Raw genomic sequence first — 19252 nt, 5'->3', positions numbered from 1 at the left:
CATCCATCTGTACAAGGGACAGTCACAGTCTGTCTTGACTTCTTTTGACATCCATTCACTCATATCCTCTCAGGTGGCATTATTTATCTGGAAGCCACACTGCTTCTAGAACAATGAAGCCATCTTCGGCCAAGAAGTGATGCTCCGGTTGCCATATCCTCTCTTTGCCAAAGAACAAGGAAAAAGAGTCAATAATCAAAATTCATCTGGTCAACAGCCTGTAGCCAAGTCCCTCTTGCAAAAAGCCTCAGGGAAATTCAGGGCAGCAATTCTGCCAAGAACTACAGATGAAGGAAATACTATAACGGGTAGTGTTCTGTCCTCCAAATCAGTCACTGATAACATCCAGAAGTTTGATCACACAATCTATGCTATTATTCCTTTGCATTTTACAAGATCTCAAAGTTCCAAGTACGTACATGTCACCACGTACAACCCTTAAGGTACAGGACTTGAACTTTTATCTCGGTGTCATGGAATATTTAACCGAGATCTTTTTCAGAATCCTGGGGATCTTTATCATTGGGCTCAATCAGCACAGGAATAGAACTGCTCGGTCAATAATCCAAAGGACAATCTGAAATCAAGTTCAAATCCAGCAACGGCTGCTGGAGAATTTAAGTTCAGATAATTAAATAAATCTGGAATAAAACATCAGTGATTTGAAATGACCAGATTTTTGTGAAAATTTCAAGAAACACTCCTGGATGGAAATTTGCTACAGTAACTTGGTTGACTCCATCACTGCTCTGAAATCAGCCATCCAGCCCTTCATTTATTTGAAGTGCAGGGTAGGAATGAGCAATTGGTGCCAATGTTCATATCAATTCCTGTCTCACGCAAAACTTTAAAAAATGTGTTGTTTAAAAATGAGGAGAGTCTTGTCATTAGACTGTAAAAGCATAAGACAATAGAGGCAGAAATAGGCCATTGAGTCAGTACTAGGGGACAAAATGCTTTTTCCCTTTTTGCAAGGCATTTTGGTCATAGTTAAGTCCTGGATAGTTTAGATAATCCTGCTCAGGTTCCACCATGTTGTCCAAGTCAAATCCCTGATGAAGTGTCTCAGCCTGAGAGGAGAGTGGACTATGGGAGAAAGGGGAGGAGGAGGGGCACCAGAGTGAGGTGATAGGCAGGTGAGGAGGAGAAAAGAGGTAAGAGGAGAGCCATAATGTGCAGTAGAAGAAGAGAGAATTGGGAGGGGGGAAATTACCACAAAAGAAATCAATGCTCATGCTTTGAGTTGGAGGTTGCCCAGATGGAATAGGAGGTGGTGCTTCTCCAATCTGAGAGTTGCCTCATATGGCAGTAGAGAAAGCCATGGACTGACATGTTGGAATGGGAATATTAATTGGAATTAAAATAGTTGGCCACTGGGAAATCCTATTTGTTGCGGTACTTACCGGAGCTGTCCCCCAATTTACATCAGGTCTCGCCGACGTACAGGAGGCTGGATACGCCGGGAAAACCGGATACAGTAGACAATGCTGATAGACTTGCTGGTGACGTGTTGCTCAGTCTGCATCTATTGAAAGAAATAAAGAGTCAACATTTCAATACAGCTCCAACTCAAAATGCATCAATTTTGCAGCACACCAGCAGGGCACATCCCGTGAATTCACTTAGCCTTCACTCGCTTCTTCATTGCTTATAGTGATAGTTTTCCACAATTTACTGAAAAAAGTGTTATAATAATGGTTTGAATAAATTCCTTTGCTTTTGAACTAACAGTGAACTGCCACACCATCTTAAACTGAAAGTTTCCATAAGTAATTGGGTTGACAAACTAGGTAACACATAGCCGAGAGGATCCTTGCAGTCCACAGAGCAAAAAGACTTTCTCCTCATCCACATCGCCTTGTGTTCTCTCCAATTTCACCAAAGAAGGGCTATATTAATCCAGGAATCTACTTTATCATTTATTTTCACAGTAGAATAACGCATTTGTTCCATAGTTCAATCTGGATTCTCTCTAATGGCTCATTAAATGTTTTGATCTTGGAAATGAACAGCCCATCTGTGCAAAGATGGCTGAATCATCTGGGATGACGAAAAGATGCTCGAATGTCCGGGCAGTGTCTCGGAATAAAGAAGGAAGAAAAATTTAGAAAAATGGCATCAGTTCCTGCTCTCCATTAAATGGTCCCTGCAGGATAGATCATTTGTACATATGTACATCAGGCTTGGTTGTGGAGTCATGCATCCCAAATTCATACTATCCATTGTCTGGACTATCACATGTCAGATAATAATCTGACCACCCACTAAAGTTAGTAGTGTGCACCTCTGCCTGCATAATATTCTGATGGGTAAAGCCACCGGAATTCAAGCTTGGTCTCTATTCTAAACCAAATCCTTCTGAGCTCCTGACCTCCAAACCCTAAAATGCAATCCCTAAAAAGAGCATGCAGCTCTAAATCTATAAAAGTCCTTATCCTTACCAACCTTTAAATGCTAAATCAATCCTCAAGTGCTAATCCTTAACTCTAAAACCTAACCCTGTACTTTTCTCCCAAAGATTAGAATGCTTAGTACATAACAGCTAATCTCACTCTAAAATACCTTTAGGGTCCTCATACAATCTTTATCTTTAGCTCAATTCCTGTCTTTCAATCATATGCTTTCTCTTTCAGGGAAGGTGATGTTTAACCTTGAACTCTCCAAAATAAATCCACTCTGGCTGAGTATCAGTGAGTAAAGCTAAATAAAAAGCCATGAAGAACGTGAGCCAAAAATCCCAGGAGACAAGTATAACTTTCAAAGTCCAGCAACATGGATGGGTGCAGAAGGACACCCATAGAAAGCATAGAAAAACTACAGCACAGAAACAGGCCTTTTGGCCCTTCTTGGCTGTGCCGAACCATTTTCTGCCTAGTCCCACTGACCAGCACACCGACCATATCCCTCCATACACCTCCCATCCATGTATCTGTCCAATTTATTCTTAAATGTTAAAAAAGAACCTGCATTTACCACCTCGTCTGGCAGCTCATTCCACACTCCCACCACTCTCTGTGTGAAGAAGCCCCCACTAATGTTCCCTTTAAACTGTTCCCCCTTCACCCTTAACCCATGTCCTCTGTTTTTTTTCTCCCCTTGCCTCAGTGGAAAAAGCCTGCTTGCATTCACTCTGTCTATACCCATCATAATTTTATATACCTCTATCAAATCTCCCCTCATTCTTCTACACTCCAGGGAATAAAGTCCTAACCTATTCAACCTTTCTCAGCAACTGAGTTTCTCAAGTCCCGGCAACATCCTTGTAAACCTTCTCTGCACTCTTTCAACCTTATTAATATCCTTCCTGTAATTTGGTGACCAAAACTGAGCACAATACTCCAGACTCAGCCTCACCAATGCCTTATACAACCTCATCGTAACATTCCAGTTCTTATACTCAATACTTTGATTAATAAAGGCCAATGTACCAAAAGCTTTCTTTACGACCCCATCTACCTGTGACGTCACTTTTAGGGAATTTTGTATCTGTATTCCCAGATCCTTCTGTTCTACTGCACTCCTCAGTGCCTTACCATTTACCTTGTATGTTCTACCTTGGTTTGTCCTTCCAAAGTGCAATACCTCACACTTGCCTGTATGTTTGGTGTTGTGCTGTCCACGAGGGCCAGTCAGTCAGCATGCATAAAGTTTGAGGGGAGGTCAGCGTCCTATCGTTGGCTAGTCTGGGGGTTGATACCGAAGATCAGAGCCCGAAGGTCGATTGGAGATCCAAAAATTGAAGTCTGATGGCCGAAGCCTGGAGAGTGGACACCTGAAAACCCGGAAGCCCAGAGAACTGGAGAACCGGAGGCCTGTCCTCGAATTGGGGAACAGTGTGGGTGGGAGGGAAGGTGCTTTGCCGTGATTTATCACTCGTTGTGTTCGGTCTGGTTCTGCCAAACATTGTTGACATGCAAAGTTGGCACCAAAATGTGTGGCCTCCTGATTGCAGAACCTAAAGACTTACTTTCAAAGTCTCTACAACTCGTGTTCTCAGTAGGTACGTATGTATTGCCTTCTTTTGCACATTGGTTGTTTGTGTGTAGTTTTTTGTTCCTTCTTTTGTATTTCTTTGTTCTACTGTAAATGCCTGCAAGAAAATGAAACTCGGTATTATATGGTGATATTTATGTACTTTGATAATAAATCCACTTTGCTCTAGGGCTGAACTTCTAGACAACTGTTATTGACATCCTTTTCCTTTCAGTAATGGACAGCCTTGCATTTTGATAGCATTTACCATCCCTTGGAAGACAACTGAGCTTCTTTGAAGTATGGTCACTGCTATAATGTGGGAAATATAGAAGCAAAATTATGCACAGCAAGGTCCCATAACAACAAAGTGAATCCAAGAACACAAGCTGTCTCCCTGCTATTGATCAAGAACTAAATGCTCATGACAAGGAGAGGTGGGATCCTCCGCACTTTTCCAATATTGAGCAATGGGATATTTGATGTGCCACTGACAGGCCAGATTAACATCTTATCTGAAAGACAGTGAACCTATTCCCTTCCAACAGTGCAGCACTCCCTCAATACAACATTGCGGTGTCACCCTAGAATTTTGTATTTAATTCTCTTTATTAGGCCATAAGCTTCTGATTGCAATCAAATACAAAATATACTTTCCACTATGCCTCAGGAATGGAATAATAAAACATGTTCCAAAGAAAGGTCTTTGAGAACCTTTCTCTGCCAACATTCAAAGTTCAAAGCAATTTTTTTAATCAAAGTACAGATATGTCACTATTACCATGAGATTCATTTACTTGCAGGCATTCACAGTAAACACAAATAAACACAACAGAATCAATGAAAAACTCCACACTGACAAAGACGGACAAATGTGCAAAAGATAACAAATTATGCAAATACTAAAATAAAAAACATTAAATAAGTAAATAAATAATACAGAGAACATTTGGAACATAGAACAGTACCACATAGGAACTGGTCCTTCAGCCCATAAAGTAATAAGTAAATCAACAACGCCCAGAAACTAATCCCTCCTACCTCCACAATGTCCATATCCCTCCATCTTCCTTACATCCTATCTAAATCTCTCTTAAATGCCTCCAATGTATTTGCCTCTACCACCCTACCAGGCAGCACATTCCTTGCAACCACCACTCACTGAGTAAAAAAACTTTCCCCTCACATCCCTTTTGAACCTATTCCCTCTCACCTTCAATGCATGCCCTCTGGTATCAGAATCCCTGAAAGTGAGTCCATAGGTTGCGGAATCAGTTCAGTGTTGAGGTGAGTGAAGCTATCCACTCAGGCTCAGGAGCCTGGTGGCTGAGGGTTAATAAATAGTCCTGAACCTGGAACATAGGCCTTCATTTAAATTTTACTAATGGAGTCAACGAGACCATGACCAGACATGAACAGAACGAGGATCTTTGCCTACTCTTTCACCAACACAGTAATGAGGGAACCAATCATCAACTGGGAATGTCTGGGTCACATATGTGCAAACTGATGCACTGAAAGTGTTTTTAGAAGCAGAGCTCTTAATGAGTTGGGGACCTTTCCCAACATGATGAAAATCATTTCTGCTGCACTTGCAGGAAAGTTTCTCGATTTGAAAGGTCATATGGGATGCTTGAGTTAAATTGAAGGGTTCATCTGTCAACAAGCCAACCCTGTTCAAAATTTTTAAGACTGCTTCCAATTCAGACAAGCTTCAAAAGAAAATTCCTGGCTTGGGTGTAGAAACAGATGGTTCAAAATGTTAAGGTTAGATATAATTAAGTTGATATTTGTCTTCTAGAAGCTTTAAGGGAACAATAGAACAGAATAGAATAGAACTTTATTATCATTGCTCAAGACAACAAGATTGAAGTGCTACTCCAGTCCGTGCAAAACAGATATTTGCAATGCATTCAGTATGGCTTAACTTAAAAAAAAATGAATTCCATATTTACATGCAACAAGTGACTTTGATGGTCCATAACACTCAAAGGCCATTGGCAAGCCAGGGTGTAGCTTTATTCAGCTGCACAACAGCCCTCGGGATGTAGCTGTTTTTCAGTTTTACTGCCTTGGCTAAGATGTTTCTGTATCTCTTACCAGATGGCAGGAGATCAAACAGACATTGTCTGGGATGGGATGGGTCTTTAATGATGTTACAAGTGCACCATAGGCATCGAGAGTTATAGATTATCTCCCGGTCTGGTAGTTGAGTCCCAATGATGTGCTGAGCCGTCCTAATCACCCGTTGGAGAGCTTTGTGACCTGTCTTGCTGCAGTGTGAGTACCACACTCTCTATCGTACTTCAATAAAAGTTGGCCAGCAATTTCTGAGGCAGATTAGCTCACTTTAAGCACCTCAGGTAGTATAGTCACTGTTTCTAAGTTTGTTTTCTAATTGCACAAGTCACGTTTAGCTCAGGCTGATATGGTAAGTGGTTATTACGACTGATACCTTGTTGCAAATATCCTTACTTATTTCAAGCTACTATGCGATTCTCCGTACAACCAGGTATGTAACACTGTGTATACCCTTTCTCCATTGAGAAGGCAAACAGTTAAACTCTTCAAGGATACCATGATAATTAGTTGTTGAGGAAAATAGTATAAATGTATTTTTAAGAAGTGAGGTAAATGCTTAAATAAAAGAAAAAAAATTAGGAGCAGATGATGGAAATCTGAAATAATACACAAAATGCTGGAAACATTCTGTAGTCCAGGGAGCACCTGTGGAAAGACAAACGAGTTGACATTTCAGAATAAAGACCCATGAAGAACTTAAAATTTGCTTTCCAATTCAAAGTTTAAAGTGGATTTATTATCAAAGTACATATATATCACCAAATACAACCCCGAGATTCATTTGCAGAAAGCTCTTCTTCTCATGCTTGCATGAAAACTGGTTAGTTCAGCTGAAGGTTATCCATCTGTAATATTCCCTTAGGTTTTTTCAGTCTCCTCTAGCAATATAACAATGTCTGATCTGCTCGGCAGGACTCCACCTCAGATCTAGACTGATCATTTCCTTCCACAGATGCTGCCTGACCTGCTGAGTTCCTCCATCTCCTTGATTTGTTGCTCCTGGTATGGACCACCCGCAGACTCCTACGTCCCCACCTTTGTCTCTCATAACCACTTCCGATGCCGGGTCCTTGATCTAAAATATTAACTCTGTTCCTCTTTCCACTGATGACAAATAATAGGAGTAACAGACACAAAATGCTGGAAGAACTCAGCATGTCAGGCAGCATCTATGGAAAGGAATAAGCAGTCAACATTTCAGACTGGACCCTTCATCAGGACTGGAAAGGAAGGACAAAGAACCCAGAATATGGAGGTGTGGGGAGGGGAAAGAGTACAAGCCAGAAGAAGCCAGGTGAGGGGAGAGTGGGGGATGAAGTGAGAAGCAGGGAGGCAATAGGTGGAAAAGGTAGAGGGCTGAAGAAGAAGAAAGGCGGGAGGAGAAGATGGCAGCGTGAGGCAGCGCGCGCAGCTCTTCGGTGAAATGATATCTTATTTGTAAGTAGGATGCCGTGCACAATTCCGATTTGCTGGAGACGGACGTGAGAAGGCATAGAGGAAAATCTAGAGAAATTTCTGAAATGCCTGGTTCGCTGCCGCTGCTACTGTGCGATCGAGAATCTCTGGAGGGAAGGTCCCAAAATCCCCCGCTTTGCCTGCTGCTGGTGACTGAGGCTGGGGTCGAAGTGCTCAGCAGAGATGGTGCTCGGTACTCGGTGTCGGAGGGCTGGTCGGAGCTCAAAGTTTTCGGACGACTCAGAGTCAGATTGTGGTCGGGCATGGCAGGGAGAGTTTTTTTCCTTCTTCCGTCTGCATGAGATGAGGGACTTTCGAGAGACTTTGAACTTTTTTACTGTGCCCATGGCCTGTTCTTCATCAAGTTTTGGTATTGTTGCACTGTTGTAACTATATGTTATAATTATGTGGTTTTTGTTAGTTTTTCAGTCTTGGTCTGTCCTGTACTTCTGTGATATCACACCGGAGGAATATTATATCATTTCTTAATGCATGCATTACTAAATGACAATAAAAGAGGACTGCGTGTCCTCATAATCTAATCTAACAGGAGAGGAGAGTAGACCATGGGGAAAAGGGAAGGAGGAGGGGCACCAGAGGGAGATGATGGCAGGTGAGGAGAAGAGAAGAGGGAAGAGGAGAGCTAGAAAGGGGAATGGAAAAAGAGAGAAGTGGAACGGGGGAGGGGACAGAGGGAAAAGATTACCAGATGTTACAGAAATCGGTCTTCATGCCATCCATCAGATTGGAAACTATACAGATGGAATATGAGTCGTTGCTCCTCCAACCAGAGGACAGGAGACGTTAATAGGTTTAGATGGATTAAGATGGAAGGAACATTGTGCAGAGTGCAAACAACATCATGAACATTTGCGCCAAATAGCCTGTTTCTGTTCTACACTTGGCTTTACTCCCAGACTTACTAAAGAGTATTGTGCTATAGTTTCAATAAAAGTACTGGCAACAGGATATCTGCACTGATTATCTCTTCTAGTGTTAGAGCAAGCCAAATATGCCTTGGATAATTGGAAAACAAATTAAGAAAATATTATTCCCTTCAAGTTGGTAAACAATGAATATGGGCTCAATTGTTTCTACTGTGCCCTGTGGATCACCTTTTAACACCCAAGCCAGAAATTCTAAATCTTGTAATCCCATATTATCAGCAGTGCCTTACACTAAGTGGCCACTTTATTAGGTACACTTATACACCTGCTTATTAATGCAAATATCTAATCAGTCAATCACATGGCAGCAACTCAATGCATAAAAGCATGCAGACATGGTCAAGGGGTTCAATTGTTGTTCAGACCAAAACATTAGAATGGGAACGAAATGTGATCTAAGTGACATTGACCGTGGAATGGTTGTTGGTGCCAGACGGGGTCGTTTGAGTATCTTGGAAACTGCTGATCCCCTAGGATTTTCATGTACAGCAGTGTCTAGTGTTTACAGAGAATGGTGTTTAAAACAAAGAAAATCTGGTGAGTGACAGTTCTGTGGGCAAAAATGCCTTGTTAATAAGAGAGGTCTGAAGAGGAAGCCAGACTGGTTCAAACTGACAGGAAGGCAATAGTAACTTAAGTAACCACATGTTATAACAGCGTTGTGCAGAAGAATATTTCTAAATGCACAAGAATTTGAACCTTACAGTGGACGACTACAGCAGCAGAAGACCACAAACATACGCTCAGAGTGCAATTTATTAGGTACATGAAGTACGTATTAAAGAGGCCACTGAGAGGTCACTGCATATTCAGGTTTCAGTCAATAAAAGTTGACAATTCAAAGTCTGCACAAATATCAATTAGTATGCAAATTAATAAGACAAAGTACATTTCAAACACCTTGAGCAGTAGCCTTCTCTCTCCATGCATAACCTATTATGTTCTCTTCACTTACAAATGGCCATGACCTATTTTTCCTCGAGCACTTTTCAATGTAGGCACTCTTTTGGGGAGATTACTGATCTTATCAGTTTAGTGATTCTTTTAGTTGCACTGTGCTGTTCTCTGCACGAACCCTCTATTGAGCTTGAAATGGTAATGGTACAATATGCAGAATGGATGAGCTTTTCCACCTTTGTGCTCTTGAATGTTATTATGTTCTGTCTTCCTGAACAGTTGTCCCATTGTCATTTTATCCCCTTGCTCAGCCATTCACAAAAGGGTTTCATTGACCATATGGGCATTGAGGTCATCCATTTTTACAGTGGAAAAAAAATCTCTTGCTCCTCAAACCTACATTCATCTCTAAGGAAGTAAAACAGAAAGGGTCCATTGTTCATTTCCAGACACTTGGCCATCACACTGAAGTAGTTTTTTTTAAATGATGCACTGGCAAACAAACACATTTTTAACCGCAGCACTTTGTGAAATAATTCTTGAACTTATGTTTTGTTTTCAATTCAGAGATCCTGAATTCTGGTTCTGGGGTGCTGGTAGTGGCATTTGAGTGGTCACAGTTATCTTTATTATCTTCCATAGTCTTTGCTAAATACACTTTCAACAGTACAAATTGGAACGTTCTCATTTCAGCTTTTAACACTTGGGAACTTCATGTGTTATGATCACATATTGATTAGCCTGGATATTTCACCTTCTGAAGGCACATGACCGCAGTACACTCTCAATGGTTTATACCTCTCTGATCATAAAGTAAGTTTGCAATTTAGGTGCCGAACCCAAACATACAATCAAAGTTCAAACTACAGTTATTATCAAAGTATGAATGCTTTATACAACCTTGAGGTGTATCTCCTTACAGGCAGCCGCAAAACAAAGAACTCCAATGTTGACTACCAGCAAGTTGTCACTTAAACCAGCGAGTAGTGCCACCTCCAATCAATGCTGAGCTTTAGGCGCTAAACTTAATTATGAAGGGCATAGATAAGGTTTACATGCAGTCTTTTGTCCAAGACCTGGAAATCAAGAACTAGAGGGCATGGGTTCAAAGGTTCATTTTATTGTTAAAGTATGCATGTACAATACAACTCTGATATTTGTCTTCTGCAGATAGCCATGAAATACGGAAAACCATCTTGGACTTTCGATCAAGATGACGCCAGAGAACGATTCCTCAGGTGACGTCTTCCAGGCAGCCAATTTCTTCAATTATTTCACTTTCTCTATGTCTTCTGCTTGATCTTTTTGTCTTAACTGGTTTAGGGAAACTATTGGAGCCTGTGGCGTGCAGTTCGGAATTCGATCAAATGATATGGCACACTGCTGTGTCCGGAGAGGACCGAGAACATGAGCTGCCTCATGGAGAAGACCAGAGACATGGTCCTGAAGAGGATGAAGAGCACAAGCTCCCTCATGGAATAGACCAGAGATTAGACCAGTGGGATCATGGATGACTCCATTTCGAAGCGTTGAGGAAAATTGAAGCATTGAGGCTAATGCGGAAGAGGTCAATGGTCACTTTCAATGGAGGCCACAAGGACAACGACAGTTGGTAGCCAGGTCAGTGTCAGTCACTCTTCATGGAAAGACTGAGTTCATGCCACCACTCTCCTCAAATGCTAATGGGAGGATGTTTTCGATATTCTCGAGATTTATGTGATTATTGGATTGTACTTTATATTAGTTTTGTTCAGTTTTTGGTGCTTCCTTTCTTGTTGCTGATTTGCAGATGGCCGATTTGTTACTTTTTGTGTGAGGGAGGAATTGGGGATTTAGTGGTCTGATAATCTTGTTGGTGTTTTTCTTTGTGGGCGATCTATTGTCTTCTTTTGTGAGAGAGAGGGTAGGGGATTTTGATGCTATCATTGCTGAGTTTCTTTGTGAGCAAAGGGGTTGGGGATTTGGGGCTTTGGGCTTGAAGGTCAGAGGGAAGAAATATAATGGGAGCCTGATGGGAAACTTTTTCACCCTAATAGTGGTCAGTATATGGAATGAGCTGCCAGAGGAATTGTGTTAGCAGCAATTAAAGGGTATTATGAATCTACGACTCTGTGACTCTAAGGAACAACTACCTTGCAAGAGATTCTGAGCTTCAGAGAAGTTCCAATTTTTCAGAGATTCAGTAGAAATTCAACCCATTAAGTGTAGGGAGATTTTCTGGTATTTAGATTAATTTTCCCTTAACAATACAGATGAAAATAATTAATATTACAGACCAGTTTTCTGTTATAGAAAGGGGGAAGAAGCCAGTATAGGAAGGTGGGAGGCAGGGAAGGAGATAAAATAGACAATAAGTTTGTTATTCTAACTTATAAAAGTTACAGGTGGCAGGATACGTTTCTACCAAAGGAGGAGGAAGGTACCCCTTCCCTTCACTAGCCTGCAGGTTACCCTTGGGCAAGGAGGAGCACCTGATTAAACCCCCTCCCACCCCCCACCCCTGATCAGTGTCATATGAAGCCGGGGGCAGGTGGTGGATGGCCATATGAGCAGTTGGTGCATATCACAAGTCCTGGTTATGCGACCACTGATGCCAGGCAGACAATCTCTGAAGAGTATTGATAATGGTTGGGGTCACCCATCTTGTAAAGGCACTGGCCAAAAGAAGGTCATGGCAACCAAGTTCTGCAGAAGGATTTGTCAAGAGCAATTATGATCATGAGAAAACAATCGCCTATGTGATACGACACGGTATGTAATGATGATGGTGACAGTAATTTGTTATGCCTGCACTGTACTGCTGCCACAAAACAACACTTTTCACAACCATGATAATAAACCTGATTCTGAATAAAAAGGGGGCTTCTTCCCTCTTTCTTTGTAGTCCTGATGAAGGGTCCCAGCCTGAAACGTTGACTGCTTATTCCCCTCCATAGCTACTGCCTGACTTGTTGAGTTCTCCAGCATATTTTTTTTTTGTTGCACAATATTTCCATCATGTGCATACTCTCTTGTGTTCAAAAGTCTAGAGTTCCCTTCCTTTTTACAATATGGGTTTATTGCCCACTTTTCAGTGGGAATGTGAGGCCACTCGCTCGGCCTTATCATGTGAAGGAAGTAACTCAAATTTGTTTCTACGTATCCCTCTGCATTGCCCTACCCAACTTGCATTATCAATTACGCCCGTGCTTCCTTCATCGGCTCACCTGTCGGGTGGGTCGCCATATCAGGAATGCAGCCGTGTGAATAGACCTGACAGGACAGGAAAATGATGAGAGATAACCTTGCTCTACCTTGACAACTAATATTAATTGCTCTCTGATGTCAGGAAATATTTCTTGGCCTTGTCTTCATATTTCGTGATAATTCTATTTTGTCAACGTAGAAATAATTGGCATGCTGTGTTAGCATGCTTCATTGCTGACATTCACGGTGTTGGATAAAGATTGTGGATTCAGCCTCACCTTAAGACTTCATGTCATCGCCAGGTTTCTTCTCAAAAGTGGAGGGCTGAATTATGATTTGGATATAATTAAACTAGAGCCTGCTAATGTACTTAGATGGATATACACACAGTGGTTGACCAATTAACTCACTTATTAGCTAACTCATGTACCTAATAAAGTGGTCACTGAGTGTATGTTTGAGGTCTTCTGTTGCTGCAACCCATCCTCTTCGACATGCTATGCGTTCAGAGATGCTCTTCAACACACCACTGTTGTAACACATGGTTATTTGAGTTACTGTTGCCTTCCTGTCAGCTTGAACCAGTCTGGCCATCCTTCTCCGACCTCTGTCATTAAAAAGGTGTTTTTGCCTGCAGAACTGTTGCTTCCGTTTGTTTTTTACACTATCCTTTATAAACCCTAGAAACTGTCGCGCAAGAAAATTCCAGGATTTAATGTCAGAGAAATATATACAATATACATCCTGAAATTTATTTTCTTCGCAACCATTAACGAAAACAGAGGAGCGCCCCAAAGAATGAATGACAGTTAAATGTTAGAACCCCAAAGCACCCCCCAGCTCCCCCCTCCCACGCATAAGCAACAACTAAGCAATGATTCCCCCCTCCCCCACAAGCAGAAAAAGCATCGGCACCCTCCACTGAGCACTCAAGCATGCAGCAAAGCATCAATAAAGACACAGCCTTGCAGTACCCCAAAGACTACTTGTTCACCCAGCAATTCAACATACCACTGGCTCGCTGTCTCCCTAATAAGGGAAAAAGGGGTGTCACCATTTCACAGCGAGAGGGGAGACATAACAAACAATTCGCTGATTTACGATGTTAAAAGTCTGTTGCGTCACTTTTTCCGAGCTCTGTGCCCAAAGAACCTGGGTTCTGGGCACACAGCCAGCAGCCAGCTTGCTGCTTTCGATCTTCCGTCTCCCACCAATTTCCTGCAGAGGAACCGACCCCGAGTCAGCCCACCTCTAGAGCCACGAAATACCAGAACCCTGAAGGCGTGCTAATCTTCAAGGCCGCGTCCTTGGTATATTGAATAGGGGCCAGTCATGAGACCCCGAGAGCAGGTCCCGTTCTCACAAAGAACCGAAGTCAGCGTGTAACTCCAGGTCAGGGTCTTCAAAAGAACCGTGAAAGGGAAAAATAGAGAAATTAAGGATAGAAATAGAGCTGTTTCTGAAGATGCAAGCAAAGGAGTTGCGGTTAGGCGCCATCGTCTTCCTAAGCTCCACCTCTTTCTGAAATACTTAAACCATCCTATCTGGCACCAACAATTATTCTGCATTCAAAGTTACATAAATCACATTTCTTCCCCATTCTGATGTTTGGTCTGAAGAACAACTGAACCTCTTGACCATGTCTGCATGGTTTCATGCATTCAATTGCTGCCACATGTTTGGCTGATTAAAATATTTACATTAACAAGCTGGTATACAGGTGTACCTAATAAAGTGGCCACTGAGAAGAACAGATTCCACAGTTCAGCAACTCCTCTGGTCCTGTTCAGCCAGTGTTGGTGATGTATGAGAGCTGTTTCACCCTCTACCGTCGGAGACAAGCGACTTTTTGTTTAACCTTAGGCTCAGCATCTTGAAGGGCAAGATATATAGATGGACAGATTCAAGTTTATTTATCATGTGTACATTGAAACATATAGTGAAGTACGTTATTTGTGGAGAGAAGGAGCATCTTACACCTCCTTTGGTAGAGACATATCTCCACTCCACCACCCAAGGTGACAACATGTCATGCCCAAAATTCTCGCAAGAACAAGACAACGTAACAAGCAACAGCAAAACAAGCCCCATTCCTCCTTTCTACCCACACACATACTGAGTCCTCTAACCCCAGGATAGACAGTCTCCTTTGGCTTCCAGCCTCCGGTGGACTCGGACTCAGACTTGGACCCACAGACGTTGAGCTTCATCTTTCCAACAGACTCACAAGGATTTGCAGACCTATGGGCCTCAACTTCCAGACTTCAGTATCAACCTTTAGCCCTCAGTCCTCAGCAATAAGCCCAGGAAACGCCAGTCACCGAACCCTAGTCTGCTTGCAAATACCATACGTTACTCTCACTCATTCCAGAAGGATATGGAATCTTCAGAGAGGGTGACAGAAGATTTATCAGGATGCTTCCAGAATTGGAGATCATCTCTTATGAGGAAAGATTGAGCAAGCTAGGGCCTTTCTTATTGTAGAGGAGGATGAGAGGAGATTTAATAGAGGCATACAGGAGGCATAGATAGAGTGGATATCCAGAGACTATTTTTCCCCAGGGCTGAAATGGCAAATATGAGAGGGGGTAAGGTATCGAAGAAAGTATAGGGGTAAGGTCAGAGGTAGGTTTTATTACACAGAATGTGATAAGTGCATAAAACGTGGTGAGAAAGGTGATACTAGACGTTGGTAAATTAGAGGCATTCAATAGATTTTTAGACAGGCACATGGATGAAAGAAAATTGGAGGACTTTGTTGGAGTAACCTCTCCCACAAACCTTTAACCTACTTCAAGATAAATCCAAACTTTGAGTAGACAAATCTTGTGCCAACCCTTTAACCTACTCCATGTTTAGATTGACCTTGGACTAGGTTAAAGGGTCAGCACAACAACATTGGCCAAAGTGCCTGGATTGAGCTATACTGTTCAACAGTTAGTTGCCTCTTTATTAGGTACCTCCTGAAGTCTTCTGCTGCTGAACCTCATCCACTTCAAGGTTCAATGTACGATACATTCATATATGCTTTCTCCACATCACTGTTGCAATACATGGCTATTGGAGTTACTGTCTCCTTCCTGTCAGCTTGAATCAGTCTGCCCATTCCCCTCTGAACTCTCTCAATTGCAAGGCATTTTTCCTACAGAACTGCCATTCACTGGATGATTTTTTTTGTTTTTCACAGCATATTCTATAAACTATAGAGACTGCCATGCATGAAAATATCAAGTGATCAACATGCATGAAAATATCAAGTGATCAACAGTTTCTGAGATATACTGTACTCAAACCACCCCATCTGGCACCAACAATCATTCCACAGTCACTTACATCATATTTTTTCCCCATAGAAACATAGAAAACCTACAGCACAATACAGCCCTACGGCCTACAATGCTGTGCTGAACATTTAGAAATTACCTAGGGTTACTCCACACTATCCATAACACCCCCAACCTTTGTGTCATCAGCAAATTTACTAACCCATCCCTCCACTTCCTCATCCAGGTCACTTATAAAAATTACGAAGAGAAGGAGTCCCAGAAAAGATCCTTGAGGCACATCACTGGTCACCGACCTCCATGCATTCTGATATTTGGTCTGAACAACAACTGAACCATGTTTACATGCTTTGATGCATTGCGTTCCTGCCACATGTTTGCCTAATTATATATTTGCATTAATGAGCAGCTGTATAGGTGTACCTAATAAAGTAGCCACTGAGTGTAGAGAGGGCAACCAAAGTCTTTTTCCCAGGGTTAAAATCACTAATATGAGGGTACATAACTTTAAGGTGTTTGGAGGAAAGTATAGGGTGATGTCTGAGGTAGGTTATTTTTCACACAGAGAGGAGTAGGTGCATGAAGAGTGGTAGAGGTATGTGCTGTCAGAGGTGGTGGTAGAGGCAGACACGTTAGGGACATTCAAAAGTCTCTTAGGTAGGCTGATGGATGAAAGAAAAATGGAAGGCTTTGTGAGCACCTTCAATCTATTAGGGTGAATTCCAGAGGTATGGAATCTAGCAAATATTAATTTTAACAGCAACCAGTCTTCAGATCTGAATGTGGACTGTAGATGTAATTTTAAAAGCAGCTTGGAACAATGGTCTTCCTGGAGCTGCAGAATGGGTGATTCACCTACTCCTAGATTAATCTAGCCTTGGAGTAGGTTAATGTCGTGCCGATCCTTTAGTGTACTAGATTAATCAGAATCAGAACCAGGCTTGATATCACTGGCGTATGTGGCAAAATTTTTAACTTTATGGTGGTAGTACAATGAAATACATGATAAATAAATATAGAGAAAAAAAATGAATTACAGATAGCATGTCTATTAAATAGGTGTGTTGGCACGTGGCCAAGTGGTTAAGGCGTTCGTCTAGTGATTCGAAGGTCGCTAGTTCGAGCCTTGGCTGAGGCAGCGTGTTGTGTCCTTGAGCAAGGCACTTAACCACACATTGCTCTGCGACGACTCCGGTGCCAAGCTGTATGGGTCCTAATGCCCTTCCCTTGGACAACATCGGAGGTGTGGAGAGGGGAGACTTGCAGCATGGGCAACTGCTGGTCTTCCATACAACCTTGCCCAGGCCTGCGCCCTGGAAACCTTCCAAGGTGCAAATCCGTGGTCTCAATGAGACTAATGGATGCCTATATATATATATATATATATATAAATTAAATAGGTAAGTTAAATAATAGTGCAAAAAAAACCAGAAATAATAAAATAGTGATATATTGTTCATGGGTTCAACGTCCACTTAGAAATCAGATGGCAGAGGGGAAGAGGCTGTTCCTGAATTGCTGAGAGTGAGTGCCTTCAGGCTTCTGTACCTCCTTCCCGACGGTAACAATGTTAAAGTGTTTGCACAATATTATGGGCCAAAGGGCCTCTATTTGTAAAAGTCCCATTCCAGAAGTTAGTAAAAAGTTATAGGAGGATCCATTGGGAAAGTGGGGACATAGACAGACAGACACACACACACACACACACACACACACACCCGGACCAAGGTCACTCACAAACCACAGCTACTGCCTACTGCCACTTATCAAGCTTTACTGTGTTTAATGTGGTTTAATGGAAGGGTTAACTTGTTATTGATGTAACAGTAATCTCCAGCCTATTATGCGCTGGCAAACAGGAAACAGCGGTGTTTGGTTCAAATTAATAACAGATTAATTACATCAGGGATCCATTGAGATGACAAAATACATCAAGCATGTCCCATGAGATCATGAAGCCACTGACTTGGAACTGGCAGCAGTCCATGGCATCACCTCAGCTCCACATCCAAAAAAGAAAGTAAGACGAACAAAGATCAATTCACCAACTTCCTGCCACTGGCACAGATTATTCTTCTGAGCTGGAATATCTCCCGACAGGGATCAGATATATTCAATCAGTGTCAGGAAACTGAACCAAATGGTTTCATTTGTTTCCTCTCCTGCTTAAAACCGACCACTATGCTCAAGCCTTTTGGTCATCTCCTTTGTTATCTTATCTGCACCATGTCAAATGTTGTTTGATAACACTCCTGTGAAGAGCCTCAGAACATTTTTACTCCATTAAAGGAGAGATAAAATCTCAGATTGCTGTTGCTGTTGTTTACAAACTCAGTAATTAATCCAAACTGAAGATGCTCTCCTTGAAACAAAAAGGTTGAGAGATTTGACAGAGAATCAGAATCAAAATTAACTTTTTTATCATGGATTTTGGTGATGTGAAATTTGTTGATTTGTAGCAGAGATTCGGTGCACAAAACACAAATTTACTTTAAAAATGCAAAAACAAATAGTCCATGGTCATAGATCATAGAGTCAGCACAGAAACAGGCCCTTTAGTCCATCAAGTCTAGACTGACCTTTAAGCATCAATTTAAACTAGTCCCATGCTATGCCTGTCTTTTTGTTCTCCCACTTCCTCCAAACTAAAGGTGTAGCTATGGGCACCTGTATGGGTCCTAGCTATGCCTATCTTTTTGTTGGCTTTGTGGAACAACCTATGTTCCAAACCTATTCTGGTATCCGTCCCCCTCTTTTCCTTCCCTACATCGATGACTGAATTGGTGCTGCTTCCTGCACGCATGCTGAGCTCATCGACTTCATTAACTTTGCCTCCAACTTTCACCCTGCCCTCAAGTTTACCTGGTCCATTTCTGACACCTCCCTCCCCTTTCTAGATCTTTCTGTCTCTATCTCTGGAGACAGCTTATCTACTGATGTCTACTATAAGCCTACTGACTCTCACAGCTATCTGGACTATTCCTCTTCCCACTCTGTCTCTTGCAAAAACGCCATCCCCTTCTCGCAATTCCTCCGTCTCCGCCGCATCTGCTCTCAGGATGAGGCTTTTCATTCCAGGACGAGGGAAATGTCCTCCTTTTTTAAAGAAAGGGGCTTCCCTTCCTCCACCATCAACTCTGCTCTCAAACACATCTCCCCCATTTCACGTACATCTGCTCTCACTCCAACCTCCCGCCACCCCACTGGGAATAGGGTTCCACTGGTCCTCACCTACCACCCCACCAGCCTCCGGGTCCAACATATTATTCTCCGTAACTTCTGCCACCTCCAACGGGATCCCACCACTAAGCACATCTTTCCCTCCCCCCTCTGCTTTCTGCAGGGATCGCTCCCTACACAACTCACTTCTCCATTCGTCCCCCCCATCCCTCCCCACTGATCTCCCTCCTGGCACTTATCCTTGTAAGC

The sequence above is a fragment of the Mobula birostris genome, chromosome 14, assembly GCF_030028105.1.
Source record: "Mobula birostris isolate sMobBir1 chromosome 14, sMobBir1.hap1, whole genome shotgun sequence".
In the NCBI taxonomy this organism is placed as follows: Eukaryota; Metazoa; Chordata; class Chondrichthyes; order Myliobatiformes; family Myliobatidae; genus Mobula; species Mobula birostris.
Note: the sequence above shows the minus strand (reverse complement) of the source record.